This window comes from Varroa jacobsoni, unplaced genomic scaffold (genome assembly GCF_002532875.2).
Source record: "Varroa jacobsoni isolate VJ856 unplaced genomic scaffold, vjacob_1.0 contig00810, whole genome shotgun sequence".
Classification (NCBI taxonomy): domain Eukaryota; kingdom Metazoa; phylum Arthropoda; class Arachnida; order Mesostigmata; family Varroidae; genus Varroa; species Varroa jacobsoni.
Window position 1 is genome coordinate 101406 of NW_019214529.1, and position 11228 is coordinate 112633.

Here is an 11228-nt window from a genome sequence, read left to right on the forward strand (position 1 = left end):
CACCATCGAAACAAGGTCATAGAAACGCAACACTTTAATTTATTGAAAGCATTTATTCCAGTCCAACTCTAGTGCCACTGTTTGATTTCGCCGTAATCGTATCGAAGCCGCTGGGAGAAGTCTATGTTCATTCGTGAAGAAACTGTATTCTCCCATTCAGCTGAAAAAGTTACGACAGTACCTCAAAAGCAATATATAAGTTGAACTTGTACAACAGAAGCTTTGCATCAATAGAATATTTTTATTTGTTTCTTGTTATTTCATCTGTAGACCCTCACAAAAGAACTGTTTTAGCGACTGTTGAACCACCTAACAGCCCTTGTGCTTCGCGTATATATTTTTTAACCTCACATTTTTTCCTGTTGAAACACATCAGTTTAGGTATGATAGCTCTTCTGTGTTTGCGTCTTCCGAAGACTAAATAGGGAAGACTGAGTCGGCTAAATTTTCTGACGATCTTAGAAGATATGGTCGACAACCATGAAAGTTCTCGATACAAGTAATATACACTAGAAGGTGCTGTCCTTATTACTGAACTATAATTTCGTCATGCTGCTAGACACACACACACACACACACACACACACACACACATATTAAAAAAATGCCAATTAATTCGGCAAAAGAGCGCCGGTGCAAGCAAGGCTGATCCCGTAAACAAAGTGTCTCGCAGCTCTGATGCCAGGAAGGTAGCCGCTTCAAGTGCGCCACACCCAGCGGCCCCCAGCCCTAACGGCAGCAGCGTCTGCGGTGCCAGTGTACAGCTACTATGCAACAGCTCTGCTGCTAATCTTCGCGAAGTCCTATGTTCAATCGATTGCTCTATAGGAATCCGTCAACGATCATTTTTCTGCTGTTAATATTAACCACATCTTGTCGATGTCATCGGCGTATGGATAGTTTTATTTAAAGACGCGTTCCCTAGATGCTGGCCTACGAGCGCAGTATGTTAATTCTGCTTTACCGAATCATCTTATAGTGTTTCTAGTAAATTTTCTGAGATTTGTTACGATGAAACTTGACAAGGGTCCCCATAATTTATTTAATACTGCTATTGCCGTCTCTGTTGTGTAGATGAAGTTTAAATAAATCCATCAGCGATTCTACTTTTTTTGACTCGTTCTTGAGCTGAGACAACACTATCATACAACCAGAATGAGGTCAACTTCAGGCGAATATGATGGTAAGCCATGAATCCCTGTTGTGCGGTATTTCGGCACCCCACAAATTCTATCAACATGAAATTCATGTTCTGCCTCACTATAAACGTTATTCTGTAAAGTGTCATTTTTTTTTTCTTTTTTGCAATTACCTACCTGTCTTTTCTCGCAATTAAAATAAGCTGAAACTAAAAAGAAAAGTAATTGATTTTCATATAATATAGTTTTTATAATAGATATATAGTCACAGCTTTTTACCTTCTGTTATTTATACACAGCCGTTGTTTGTTAACAGAGAACGATGTACATTTGAGTAAAATTTACTTCTGTTGGGTTACAGAGATGGGCGGACAACAAGGGCGGACCAGGGCTTGCTCAACACATTGGTCCGCCCTTGTTGTAGCTTAATACTGCTGAAAATTAACTAAAATTTTAGTTATCATATTTTTTACTGGCCTTAGAATATACGTTGTGCTGTGCCTCAAGTCTTTCTAACGTACAAGCAAAAGGACGTATATGCAGACATTGATATTTTGCCGTCAGCTTTTTCATCGAAAACTACACAACTATGCCCTTGTACCGAAATACAGTCTATGGAGCTGTAACTTATTTAGGACAAAAGCTGCTCGCCATTTGAATGTAATCTAATAATTCTGCCCGAAATATCCCACCAAATTTCATTACTGTATCCCCCCCCCCCCCTTACTTTGAAAGTGTTTAGACTTTGAGAGACCTTATCCTCACACTTCGGCCAGTTCTAGGCCCGTATTTTCTGAACGGCATCTTATAGGCATAACAATACACTCGCGAATACCATTAGTGGCCATTGACAACAAATGACAGCGGTTTTTATGATCTAACCACCTTCTGGGACACTTTAGCTTTCCGAAGCGGGCCCAGCTGTGACACATTTGATTAGAACGTCGTTGATTAGCTTACTATTGTTGCCGTAGTCCCTACTTTGGTTACTTTTGTTCTGTAGTGGACCTTTTTCCGCGGTGTGATAAAATCAACGATGGATCAATATTAATTTTTTGTTTTTTTTTATTAAAAGGATAAGCTATGCTGTCGCAATACGTGGCAAGCTATTATAACTTAGACAACGCGTATGATACAGTGGGCCCTTCGAGTACAATTGCCATCTCCGATGCCAGTAGAATTGAGATGAATAAATTTTTTTACACATAGTAGCGAATATTACGCTCAATTACCCCCCGCCTATGAGTACCGATTGAATAGGTGGCCCGTGGACGAACTCAAAATGGAGGAAAGGTCAAAGCACACTATGCCCACTGAAACTAGCTAGCTATAAAAGTCCCTTTTCGATTGAGGAATAATGAAATGTTTTAACATAATTTGTCACAGTTTGCGTATTCAATTGATTTTTACGTATGTAAGCAATAGAAATTGACTGGTAGTTACAATTTCGAGGGGTCTCAGTTCAATGAAAAAACGTAACGGGTGAATGTGTGTCACGTTTGAATATGTAATCTAATGGTGCCATTTCTTCAGCTTTTCAATGAATGTTCGACCGTCGTAGACTACAAAAGGAGCAGATAGATAGATAGATATGTAGATATACCATTTGGGAAAATCATACGGCGTCAAAGCTACGATAGACAGTCGTGTTCTAATCATTTTTGTAGTTGTAAATGGGTCGAATAGCCCATAGATGCCCCAAGCCAAGTACGGGGATATGAGCGAATCGACAAAGAATCCGTCGAACTTGTCCACCATTGGCGGCACTGGGAAGAGTCGAACCTTTGCGCATTCTACAGAGGGTTGAATCTCGTTGCCGAACAGGTTGTTTCAGACAAAGACGTTTGAAATCTTTGTTGCGGTTTTTGCCCGAAGTCCAGGAGAAGCAACGACGAACTGGATGGCCAAAAGCGCGAAGCACGATGTCTGGTGAGAGACGGTGAAGGAAGTTGTTAGTCAGCGCGTACGAAGAAATGATTTTTGCCTCCGACCCCCCACTTGCCCTCAAGTTCCCTCGTCCGTTTGGATCGGCACCCATTGGTCGGTACCGCAAGACGATTGTTGGTCATCTATTTTAACACATGATTTCACAAAGATAATTCATTGACTCGAAATTGGTCGCACGCCAAATGACGCGCTTTTGAGGGGGTTACTGATGGGTGCTGCAGATGAGGGTTCTACTGAAGCGAATAGCGGCCTAGTAGCAGGGGGTTCATTGCACTCGATGATGTCTCGTGGTCCCGCAGCCGTGCATTTCATAGTAAATGTGATAAAGCGCTTTTTTTCATTTGCGAGAAATTGTTGTGGGTACGCAGGGACCCGAATTGCAAGATGGCTTTTGCTTAAGACAAGCATTGATTAAAACAACGCACTATAGCAGATAGATGTAAATTTAGAATCCAACTCAGTGAATTTAAATATTTCAGTCAAAACAAATTATCATCATTTAAGTGGTTCGAACTTTGTTAATATCGACCTGATAAGTTGTGAGTGAGTAACACCCACTGGGTACCGACACAAGCTTTTAGATATATGACTACTCTAACAACCTCTTAGCAAAGTCTGAACAAGTCCTGTACTTATATTACTAATTTGGGAACTGATAATGTTTTTGCCGCTTCAGATTCGGCTATTTAGTGTAAGTATATATTTATATATATACAATGTATAAGTATATACACGAACCGTATTTGAACAGTATGTTATTTGACTTTTGGACGTCGTTCATTATTTCTCCATGGTCAATTGTGATATATTTTAGCTTAAACGTGATAATGATTGTGTATATGTAAACTGGCGGGTTTATTCAAACTTTACCACAATGTACGCGTATACTACAATACATGAAAAGAATCATTTAATTACATCGGCTTGAAATCGATGTCTTCTGAGGAGGATCGAATTGATGCTCTGACGTTGCGCGCGAACGCTTAGAAAGGTGGAGAAGCGATATCGGAAAGCTGGAAACTGATGCCAAACTGATGGAAGCCGCCAGGGGGAAAAGTTAAAAGTGGACTAAAAGTGTAATGGATGACTTGTATTACTTCGCCCCTTTCCGGGACCCTCTAAGATCGCACAAAACTTTAAATCTAAAAGTCCAAATTGTATCTGCCCCCCGATGCCCCTCGCGCTGGCTCGGGCAATCAGGGGTTGGAGGCGCTATTGTCTCCAATAGCGCCTCCAACCTTGGTCTCTAATTCATCAAATATGCACGTTTATATATAAATATGTGTAGAGCTTAAAGTAAAGACACGTTTTTATTTCTACAAACTTAATGAAAAGAAATTAATCGATATTTGTAAGAGCCGGTTTTCTGAATAGACATAGTATGTTAACGGTGATAGTTATTTTATATAGAAATTCTAAATTTACTTTTTGTGTACACACGTGAACCTTTCTCTGTTCACATTATTATTTTTTCGTTATTTACGTATAAATTTACGTTGTCAATATAAATAGCATACGCTTTTATACAGTAAAAACTATGCTTTAAAACATATAACAATAATTTACTTGCACTCAACTACATACTAAGATGGGTAAGTGTGTTTCTGTTTATTTTATGCGCTGATATTCTAAACAGTCTTTATTCTTGCTTTTTGTTATAATTTTTTATCAATTTGTGCCAGTGTATATATTTGTCTAGAGGCGCATATACTTCAACTTTTATCTATACATATTTCATGAAAAATATAATCCTTTAAATAGAATTTGATTTTATTTAACAATCAAGTATATAAATTTTATTTTACATATATACTATCGGTCTTAACGATGGTGACGTAAAACCGTGTTGTATTATTTTAAATGGAACGAACGCTTCGTCGGTATCGTTGTCGCTGCATTTTTCTATGTTAGTTACTTGGCCATTATTATCTAGAAGATTGATTTTCGTTCAGTTTCGTTGTAGTTCTGCTATAAATAAACACGGATTGTGCATATCGATGCGCATGATTTTATGGATTCACCCATTTCAGTGCCCAGTCATCATGTTTGTGTGTTGGAACCCAACATGGTTAATGAGCCTTGAACGACATTGGAATAACGTTTGCAAAACCCCAACGGTGTCCAACTCAATGAACGTCTCAGTTGCTTTCCCTAAATGTCGCAGGGATGAAACTGTACCCAGGTAGAGAACGTAGTCAAGCATCTAGATAGGTCAGACAGAGCGTATTGCGTGCTCTCACATTCCCATACGCCCTGCAGACTATTTTACGGACCTTTAGTGTTGGGGTCTAAGATGTCCTGGTAGGTAACTGCTTCATACATCACTTTATTCACCTTACTTAGGAGAACAGAACAGTTACGGTTGGTCGAAACTCACACGCAGCCGCTTGCGTTTTTCAGCCCACTCAATGGCGTAAGTGAACCGATCTGTTGTTTTCGTCCGTCTTCGTTCACCTTTTCCTGTACATTGAGCCAACGTAGTGGTTACCGCAACTCACTTGGTGTCAGAAGTTAAGGCTCGCGAAGGACAAATTAATAAGAAAATCCGCATTGATTCCCCGATACGCGCAATTTCCATTTCAACCGTAACACGTACTAATAAGCTAAGTACTAACCAAGTAAGCAAAGCTTCGTATCGTATTGAGTTGTTCTTTCGGTGTGATGTCTTTGACGGTAATTGGGGTGTCATGGCGCTTATTTATGTAACGAGTATCGTACATACTATTGGCCCGTACTGTGTATGCCACAGGCGGAGCAAAAATTACAGGTATTTTATATTGTTTTTGATGTCTAGTTTTTGTTAATCTTCTTTTCTATCGTTGTTTCGATTGATAAATATACTGAATATGCAAACTGGCGATATCTCGCACTGACCTCGAAACGGATAAATCTCAATAGTGATGTTAGAATTGACCATCTAAGAGCGATGTGTGTTTTCGGCTCTAGAAGAAATCCGCGAGAGTCAGTCCTGTTAGCAGGCTCTGTTAGACTAACTACCTATCTTTCATTACTCCGCAAAGTTGAGCTCTTTAGTTACGAGGCCATGCAGAATGCGGTATCCGGTTTTATGCTAACCTGGCCATTTTACTGGATCCTTTCGTATGAACAACATAACTTCCTATCACGTAACATAACGACCCAGGGCAACTTTGTCATTGGGGTCTCACCTGTTAGCAAAAAGCCGCTTTCTATGGGCTCTGTTTTTATCCTCCTTTACCAGGCTACGCAACGCAGTATTGACATCATTGTGGAAAGATCTTCCGAGGGGTAATACAACGTTACATCCATGACTATCCGCTTCTTCTATAATAATTGGATATTTCAGTTCATGGTCCTCATGTAAATAGAAAATAACCCCGACTAAGTAGGACATAGGATGGATACTTCATTTCCAAAAAGTGTATTCAGGCGTAACAAGAAGCGCTTGCAGAAGCGAAACGCACGACAACAATTATATCATATAGCTTTTGGTAGACAAGGGTTTATTTACAGAATGAACCCCATCGGTTTTTAAAGGGTGAAGATAAACATAAATTCAATTATTTAAAGATGCTCATACTTCGGCGCTTGACAAGTAGAATTGCTCACACTTTATTAAGCTACATAAGGTCTATAATAATCTACTTGCATAAACTATTCCCTATTTTACAAGTCGCTGTCTGACAACAGCATTAGTTCAGTAGCTGTTTATTTATATATTATAGTAGTAGTTTATTATAATCGATCTCGAACGGTGTATGATGAAGAATCAAACGATTACATCTTTATGTTGCGCCAATAGACCTTTGATGCTGCTCGCATCGGTAGCTTGTGCACTGAGGACGGCGCCGTTTCCTTTGGAATGCGGTCGTCCTTAAATCCGTGTGTACTACTTCTTGCTTCTGATATAAACGATAGATTTTCTTCACTGATTACCTGAAAGACTGCCCCACTATCAGATAAGCCGGCAAAGCTCCCTAACCCAGCGTTGCGCTCTAAAAAGCAAACATATTTAGTGATCAACCTCGTTCCAACATTATTGAATCACTGCCGTCCGCAGCATTGATTATTGGCAAAATCAATTTCGATAATGGCTAGTGTAGGCAGCTAGTTCATATACCTATTGAGCCAACAGAGTGACAGTAACGGGTTCGACTCCCGGTGTCGAATTGATTTTCAGCGTAACGACAAAATGATGGTTCGGCGTGCCATCTTGCATCACCGATTCAACTTCGGAACACTTGTTTGTTAATATCCGATCAGAGAGCCGAGAAGGTATGGAGGTAAACCAATGATGCTTGTGCGCCGCTAAGAAGATCGCCGCATTTACTGGTGACTACCACAGTCGCTTGTAGGCTGACCGACGTCGCCTGGGCTCTCTATTTATATTGGACACGCACCATGTCGCGTCCAGAATAATTAGCGAACACGTTTATACACACTTACGCCATGTTTATATAAACGATAAGCTAATACCCACTGAAAAGCGGAAGGCCAACGGGAGGCTGAAGCGTGTGAAGACAACGATAACGACAACAACGAGGGATCAAGCGCCATGCAAAATGTAAATATCGTGTAAACAACAGACAGATTTCCCTCGCAAGTCAGAGTCCTCGTACTTCTTTTCTCGTTGGTGAAGAGAGATGATCCACTCCTGTATGGATTTTGCATGCGCTTCTCTGCTTGTTAGCTTCTGCCATGTATAAATAGGGCCCACTATCGAGGTTCTCATTCATATCGCTAGTGGAACAACCGTCAGCATGGAGGCTGTAAGTTCTTATGCCTGTTTGTCCTGACCTACGTAGATAGCAGCTCTTCTAAAAACTAATCTAAGTTCTTCAAACAATTCGAGTTGATTAATATGTCTGTGTCCTTTAACGTAGATGCTATAGCAATGGGCCGAACATTTTACAGACAGGAGAGTCTTAACAAGCGGCAAACTCCCGCATAGCCATTTACTTAACTTAGTGCCAATGTTCACGTTTGATTCCAATCGGCTAACTTCTTTTTGGTTGTAGACCGTTGTGCTCGTTCTTTCCGCTCTTGTGGGGTCTATTTTCGGCAGCGTTTTGAAGGCCGCAACCGGGGGTACCTATGATCTCTCCACCGGGCAGTATTCTTCTGTTATCAACGAACACGTCTTCAACTCGGCTCCCATCGCTAGCCATGTAGGATACGGACTCGGGTATGGTGCACCCGTCGATTACGCTATTCCGTTCGGGTATGGTGCTTCTCATTTAAGTGCTCATTCTGCTCAATTCTCCTTGGCTTGACTGGCGATCAAAGCCGCTGTTGAAATTGATCGTATCGAATTGGTGTGCCTCGAGATTGTGGTTTACTGCATTAAACATCGCTCGTCGTATACTTTCAAATAAAAGTATCAAGTAGTATTGAACTCGAAGGTTTTTAATTCACCCTAGGTGATTGAGCAGTATGCGTTCACTATTCAACTGTTTCACGAAACAGGACCTATTATCGGCATCGAATAGTTCGCGTGTAATCATCATACAATACTTAGTTCTGTATCAGTTGGCCTAATGAACAGTCACTATGATACCGTAACCTGCAAATCTATTTAGCGGTGAGAATGCACTCGAGAGATGCTGATTACGCAATCGATACGGTAATTATACCGAGCAGGTATTGACCGCAAACAATAAATCATTGTTTAACTAGCAAAGTATAAACTTAGTCAAAATTTATAGAGCCAAGGGTCCTCCTTCGTATTCGTGAATGAGATACTGCGTGCGGCCTATGATTCCAGCGCGAGCACTTGATAAGCGTTATTTGCAACTGTGTAGCTCTAATTTTTTGACGAGACCTACGCTATATGTGCAGAGTGAAACTTATCGGGCTACAACATTATTCATAAAATCTTGATATCCCAATCTGATGTCACCTGAGGCAAGGGCATCGCGAAGTCCCCGAGGGCATGACTTGTCTAGGAGTGCAAGGTAAGCCTATGTTATGTTGCGTGTACTAACTACATAACACTCAGCGCACCACAATTTCTCCCTAAAAATAATTTAAGACTATTCAGGATTTAGACGGTTGAGTATGCACCGATCCATAGAAACGTCCGACTGAGGCAACGAGGCTTTCGGGTATGCTTGTGGTTTTCACTATTGAGAAGACGAGTGGTTATGAAGTGTACGCAGTGCACGGATCCATAGCTATGGCAGAATTGTAGATGGAGTACAAGCAACTATGATGAAGACAGCTAATTCGGGTCATAAACTGAAACTTCATGTCTCTTCATTTGAAGCCATGATATATCTAAATACACATAGAAAGTGCTTGTAGACGTAACGTAATGTTATACATCTATACCATGAGTATTGCCCCGGTCTTTTGACAGAAGCAAAAGCTAAGCAAATTTACGTCGGATCAGCAACGTAGCATTTGCGCGACGTCTTTTCCAGGTCCCATGCGTAGGCTCGTAAGTATCTATTTGACTACGTGCAAAATTACAAAATAAAAGCTCTTCCAGTTACCTTTAAGCAAGAATGAAGTGTCTGACCGACTGATGATTTCGCTCGTCTTCAGTGAGCTTCAAACGAATCTGAAAATGAGATGACGCTTACTTTCTGTTGCCTATGTTTGTTAGCAATGGTCAATCCTTGATCACGCGGGCTTTTTCTCCGTAATAAGACGTTTGTTATCTTACAGCTTTTATCAAGAGAACAGAACATGAATATTTTTTCCAATTAACCGTTGGCTGAATCGCTGCAATAACGATCTTTTTGAATTCATGTCATGCCGTTTTTTCCAAGTTGTTTCCTAGTAGAAAATTGTGTCAATTTTAACAATGATAGTCTCTGAGCTTCCTTTTTAACAACAAAATATGTCAATATGTAGCCAGAGATTACTTGGTCAGAAATGTTTAGCAGTTGTAGTTTCTTGCGGCTTAATTGGCGCGAGCTGAGCTTCTGGCCGTTCAAATGGCCAACTAAGTAGACAATCTATTTTCCAAATTATCGTCAGGCAACGAACTTGCTAAGGTGGCTGAACTCGATCACCTTTCGAATAATTTGATTTAGCCAGTAGTGCACTTGATAGGATTTACAGGATCAGGTCATTTGAGTCGTACCTTTCATGGGTTACACAATGTTAGCATGCGTCGATTAGTAAATAAAGACTTTTCGTCATTCTTCAGTCATGCAAATTCGCTGTTGCAAATGAGCTCGAGCTCATTAACTGCACGTTTCTTCACACCGAAGACACACGAATACCATAAATAAATACTACTAATAATGCTATAGTATCTAATTGACCTCTTTTAAGAAGAATCTTGTAAATTTTTGCTGTCTTACTTCGTACACCAGACTCATGCGTAGTTTTTGGCTTTACCACACTCTTATTGTGGTAAAGAGGATTTAGTTGAAATTAAAAAATGCCTATGGACCGCCGTAAACGGATATACCCTTCATACTACACGTGAGCCTTCAGCTGCAGAAACAGCGCCTAGTTTTGTGAATTACTAAGTCTATAGGATATTGCAGGGGCATCCAACGATACGTTATTACTATCCAGAATATTGACTTAAAAACTGACTTCTAACTTACATGATATCAGTTAGTTCCTTAGCTGATTTCCTACCACGATGCCCATGCACAGAATATTTGACTCGTTACTGAGCAACACGACGATGCGTATCAATATGACATAAGTCGACGTCACCTAAAAATAGAACATTTTTCTTAGTTCGTCCTTTACCTAGCAAACTTTTTGGCGATCATTTGGGACGATATAATGAAGTTTCAGAACTTACTACGACATCGCTTCCCAGTACAGATAGTAAGTTTATTTGGCATGTCTACAGACTGATCTAACCCGCAAATCCAGCGTTTATGAAGTTGGCAGTGTCGCTCCTATTCTTACAGATCGGAAGGATCGCCTGGCGTTGCTCATATCTGTGGGCTTTTCATATATACCGCGCGTTCAGCTCCTCTAACAAACACACACACACACACACACACACACATAAATAGACACACACGTGTTACAAAACGAACATAATCCGCTCACGTCCAGTGAACGGATGTGAAGGCCTTTGGAACGTTTCTACCGCGTTCTGATGATCGGGGCAAGCCAATGGCGTGGCTATTTATGGAAATAAAAGAAGCAAGAAAATTAGCTTTTTATCTAAGAAAGATCTCTACC

The 11228-nt window shown here is 40.5% G+C and overlaps 2 long non-coding RNA genes across 2 annotated transcripts; one reads left to right on the forward strand and one right to left on the reverse strand.

Annotated features, from left to right (window-relative positions):
* Positions 1-6506: 6506 nt before the first annotated feature.
* Positions 6507-10921, reverse strand: LOC111271620 (uncharacterized). The gene is made up of 3 exons (XR_002686977.2): positions 10631-10921; positions 9560-9627; positions 6507-7001 (listed from the first exon to the last, which is right to left on the reverse strand). It is a non-coding gene; the product is annotated as an uncharacterized LOC111271620 (long non-coding RNA).
* LOC147751974 (uncharacterized) lies at positions 7806-8460 on the forward strand. Its single transcript, XR_015315401.1, has 2 exons — positions 7806-7834; positions 8084-8460. It is a non-coding gene; the product is annotated as an uncharacterized LOC147751974 (long non-coding RNA).
* Positions 10922-11228: the final 307 nt, after the last annotated feature.